Genomic DNA, 5,684 nt, shown 5'->3' with positions numbered 1-5,684 from the left:
CTGTCTCAAAAAAAACAAAAAACCAAAAATAAATCATATATGAAACTGACTGTGGGGCAAAGCATATAATGCAAAGCATTCTTGGACTTAGGATGCAGCTAACAATCCCTTGGAACTCTACTAAGAATGTGGTTTGTGTAACTTTAAATTTTAGCTAATACATTAAAACCAAAAATTGTGTCTTGTGGAATATCATGGAACATCCTGGTGCATTGTATAATATTTAAATCAGTAAACATCAAAATATTTCTTTAGGGTTAAACAATCTTTTCCTCTGTGTGGTTTTTTTTTGTAATGTACAGCATATTACCATCCTACACCCCCACCTGGCTGTGCACCCCTGTACTTCTGACTATATTTTGCTAACTGCAGTCTAGCCCTTCGCCATTTCCCCCTGCCCTAGCCCCTGTCATCACCAATCTGCTTACAGTTTCTGTGAAATCAACATTGTTAAAGACTCTACGTGTTTTCACAATCATACTTTATCTTTTTTTCTTAAGAACTTTTTGAGATTTAACTTTACGTAAATAAAGTGTCTATGCGCCATTATGTGCCTGATGCCCACAAAGACCAGAAGATGTTATCAGCTCCCCTAGAACTGGAGTTAGAAATTCCTGGAGGTAGGTTACTGGAGCTGTCATGTGGGTGCTGGTTCCCAAACTCCGGGTAATCTGCAGGAATAGGCGGCGCTCCAAACCGTTGAGCCATCTCCCCAGCCCCACTCTGGCAGAGCAATATCTGTAGCACCATTATTATTTCAGCTGATCTCTCCAGTTCCATCCACACTGTCAGAAATGGTAAGACTTTGTTTTTCCCTGTGGTTGAATCTTATTCTTCTGTCCATTTATTCACTGATGGACACAGGATATAACCAGGACTTGACTACTGTAAATGGAGCTGCAACTAACGTGTGCATTCAGAGGCCTTCCGCATGCGGATTCCATATCCTGTGGATATATAGATTACGGTGGGGGGGGAGGAGGCAGTAGTTCTATTTTAACTCTGGGGGACCTTAGTCTAGTATTCTATAATGGCCACACTTATTCACATTCCACCAACAGCATACATGTGTTCCCTTTTCTCAGTACTCCCAACAATGTTTTTTATTTTTAATATTTTTGAAAACTATTCTTGCTGGGGTGAAGTGATATCTACTCATTGCAGGTTTGGCTTTTGTGTCCTGGATCATTATTCATTAGTGATGTTGAAAGGGATACATTTTAACGGTGGCCTCTTTTATTGTTTGTTTTTCATTTTATTCATATTATCTTTTATTATTTATTGTTGTTAGAAGTGACTGCTTAGGCCCATTGCCATTTTTTGTTTTGTTTTGTTTTTCGAGACAGGGTTTCTCTGTATAGCTCTGGCTGTCCTGGAACTCACTTTGTAGACTAGGCTGGCCTCTAACTCAGAAATCCGCCTCCCTCTGCCTCCTGAGTGCTGGGATTAAAGGTGTGTGCCACCATGCCCAGCTCCATTGCCTATTTTTAAATCAGGTTTTGTATATATGCTATTGATTTTTGAAGTTCTGTATAATCCAAGTTTGGTCTCTGTTGCTGTGATAAAAACACTCTGACTAAAAGCAAGTTGAGGAAGTAAAGGAGTGTTTGGCTTACTGGTTATAGTCAGTCCTGTTGGAAAGCCAAGGCTGGAACTCACAGGGCAGAACTTGAGGCGGGGACTGAAGCAGTGACCAAGGAGGACCGCTACTGGCTGCCTTACTGACTTTTTCTCTATACCCCAGGCCCACCTACTAGGGATGGTCTACAGACAGGCCAATGTGATAGACACAACTCCTCAGTAGAGACTCCCTTATCCGAAGTGGCTCTAGTTTGTCCAAGGTGAAAAAAAAAAAAGACAAAAACAAACAAACAAAAAACCCAAAACAGACACACATCTAGTTCTCAACGTCTTGTCAGATGCGTAATTTGAACATTGTTCCCCCCAAAGGGCACTGTTTTACAGGCTATATCTATATTCTGATTCCGTTAATAAAGTGGTTCTTAGCCAATGGCTTGACCTCTAAGACCACTGGAAAACACAGATACTTACAATTCATCAGTAGCAAAATTACAGTTATGAAACAGCAACCAAAACTATTTTATGGTCGGGGGTCACCACAGCATGAGGAAGTGTATTCAAGGGCCCCAGCATCAGGAAGGTTGAGAATCGCCGCATTAGTTCTTCCTCTGCTGGCTGTTTGTCTGCTTTTGCTTTGGTTTCCTGTGTAAACGGGCGATCGTGTAGTATTTGCCCCTCCCCAACCAAAAGCCTTGCTCCTTCCCACATTTTAAAACATTTCTTAATTTTGTGTCTAGTACCATCTCGATTTCAGGCACATCTGGATCTCTAGCCCAGTTTCAGTTGATATTCAAGCTGGTGGGTGACTGCAGTCTAACCATGATCTTCTGCACATGGACTTCGGGTTTCCCGCAGCCCCTCCTGAAAAGACCGTCCTTCCCCCAGCGGGTGTTCAGGGTTCCCGGGTTGGACAGCAGGGGTCTGCAGATGGCGAATATACTTCTGGCTTTCTGTTCTGTCGCATTGGTCTGTAGGGCTGTGTCGAATGACAAGTCCACATTGTTCGATGAAACTGCTTTTTAGTACATTCTGAAAGCCAGGAATACAATGCTTTCTTCATTTTGTTCCTCATGGCTGTGGCTTGTGTGATGTCTCAGAAAGCAGCTTCTAACTGAAGCGTGTTCGCTGGTCCATCAGCGGCAAACACTCTATTCAACCTTGATGAATTCCAGACAGTTAAAGCCGCTCCTGGCATTGATCAGGCCTAAGTATTTGCTCAGTGAACAGATGGTGGAGGTCGTATTACCGCTTTGCATGTGGAGACAGCGCTACTTAGAAATCATCTTGCAGAGGTGTTGCTCTTCACTAGCCCAGTAGGAATGCTAAAATTATAAAACTGGTTGCAATTTTGTCTATTTTCTAAGGACAAACTTTTTTGATTCATTTTTCCATTTTAACTCCCTGATTTCCATTTTATCATCTTAATTTCCTTCCTTCTGTTTGTTTTTAGTGTTGTTTTATTTTTTCCAGTTTCCTAATGCAAATGTTTAAATATTTGAGACCATTTGTTTTAATACAAGCAAATAATATCAATTTCTCTCTATGCTTTAGTGATCTCTCATATATGTATGCTATGTATATAATATATATAACATACATATATATGTATATACAATGTTGTATTTAATACTCATTCATTTAAAATATCCAGGCTTATTAGTTGATCACTGAGTGTCTTAATAAATTTTCTATTGCAATGTTAAAAAACACCCTGACCAAGGCAGCTTATAAGAGAAAGCTTTTAATTTGGCTTGTAGTACTAGAAGGTTAGAGTCTATGATAGTGAAGTAGAGGCACAGCAGCAGGAACATCTGGGGGTCACATCTGGGTCTATAAGCAAGAGGAAGAGTGAACACACTGGGGATAGTGGGAAGTCCCCCCACACCCCAGCGATACACCTCCTCCAACAAGGCCACGCCTCATAATACACCACATTGAGCTACCAAGAAACGTCCATTCCTTTCATTGACTTCTAGCTTAATTCCACAATGGTCAAAGAATACATTTTGTGTGGTTCCCATTCTTCTATACCTGTGGTAGCACATCATGTAGGATATAGTCCGTTCTTGCCTGTTCCATGCGCATGAAAAATTGTATTCTGGTATATTCTGGTGTTGCTGGCTCTATAAGGCCAAGTTGGTTAAAGACACACTTTGGCATCTGTCTTCACAGTGTTTCTGTCTGCCTTACCAACTACTTGGTTTATGAAACTGTTGGGTATAATTATGAATTGCTTCTCTTCCTCATTTTTTTCATTTCAGCCACACGTGGGTCACATAATTTGGGAATATTTTCATGTCTGGGTAACATTTTGAAATAGCCTCTCTGGCTTGATGACACTGCTGGCTCTGAGGTCTGTTTGATATCATCGTAACTGTCTGAGAGTTTTTCACTGCTTTTTTCCCTTTTCATATTTGTTGATATTTTGGTGATTTTCCTATGCATCGTTTCCTTTACACTTTATATCAGACCTATGTCTTATTCAGTGGAAACAGTGTACAGATGTCTATGTGGCTAAAGGAAGTGCTTGTTGGGCCAGTGAAATGGATTAGTGGAGAAGGCACACTACCCAGCCTGATGACCTGAGCTTGAGCCCCAGGACCCACGTGATGGAAGGAGAGAACCAACTTCCACATATTGTCCTCTGACCTCCACACTCACAGTGTGGCACCTGCACACACACATACCTGCATGTGCACACACAATGAATGCAAAATAGTTCACTGAAAATAAATTGTCTCATCTATTCTTTGCACATTTTTTTTCCTCTGATTCCTTTTTATTTTAGTGCTGCCTTATCTTACTTCCTTAAATTCTCACTGGTAAATACCATAATTCTACTTCATTTGTCCCTATAAACCATAGGACAACATCTAATTCTTCTGAGTCATCTTTTTTTTTTTCTGCTTTATACATTTTACTTCTACACATGCTATAAATCCAAAATATGTTTCTACAAACGTTAGATCATTAGATTATGTCTGGAAGTTCCCAGGTTATGCACACATTCAAATGTACTTGCCTTCTACCTATGATGAGCCTGTTGCAGATATTCAGCATTGCTAGTTTTATTTTCAAGATTTATTTTATGTGTTTAAGTATTCTGCCTGTATGTATATATGTGCAAGCTGTGTGTCCAGTTATCTCAGAGGCCAGAAGGGGGCCTTGTATCTCCTGGAGGCTGGCAATATAGACAGTTGTGAGCTGTCATTTGGGTTCCGGGAATGGAACCTGAGTCGTCTGCAAGAGCAGCCACCTGCCGAGCATCTATCTCTCCAGCCCCCAGTTTTGTTCCTGACCTAACATTTCCATTTAACTCTTTCTTACGGTTACTGTCTTTGCAGCTGAAATTGCTCATCTTTTCACATAAACTGTCTGCCTTTTCTATCAGACCTTTCCGAAGGTCCTGATATCCTATTTGCTAAATCCCATTCTGCATTTTAAATTTCCTCTATCTGACAATTTTATTACCTGGCTCACATGCTGATCATATTTTTAATTTTTTACATTTTAATTTTTGTTTTCTGTCTTATGATTCTGTTAGACATCGTGTACAAGTCAGAACAACACCACAGAAGACCAAAGCCACACAGGGAAAGAGCAGACCTCTGTCACTAAAGACTACTAGTGTAGCAGACTGAGGCAGTGTTGCTGGATTGGAGTGAAGTTGTTGCCATGCCTCTACCTTCCATTTCTCCAGTGTCCCCTTCAGCCTACAATAGTCGGGGCTTCCCAGGCATTCCTCCTCAGTGGTCCTGATTCCGTCTCCACTCTCTGCCTTCCTGTATTCCTGCCCCTCAGAGCATCTCTCCTCCTTGCCACTCCTCCTTCTAACAGCAGCCAACACTTTTGGTTGTGCAGGCTCACCAGCCAGGCCAGGGAGAACAACTCTCCGTTGTCCTGGCCCAGCCTCAATAGGAGACAGGCCCTGGTACAGAGTCCTGGATGTAGGGATGAAACATGATAGAAAGCGTTAACAAGAATTCACTGTTTCTTGTTGGCTTTCAAGCAAGTTCAAGATCTTTAACCTGATTCATATATACACAGGTACATCTGTTCAGATTTTTTCTTTAGTCTTCAGACGCCATGGATTCCTTTGAGCT

Source organism: Mus musculus, chromosome 9 (genome assembly GCF_000001635.26).
Source record: "Mus musculus strain C57BL/6J chromosome 9, GRCm38.p6 C57BL/6J".
Lineage (NCBI taxonomy): Eukaryota > Metazoa > Chordata > Mammalia > Rodentia > Muridae > Mus > Mus musculus.
The sequence above is the reverse complement of the archived record's forward strand: the minus strand, read 5'-3'. Positions refer to the sequence as shown.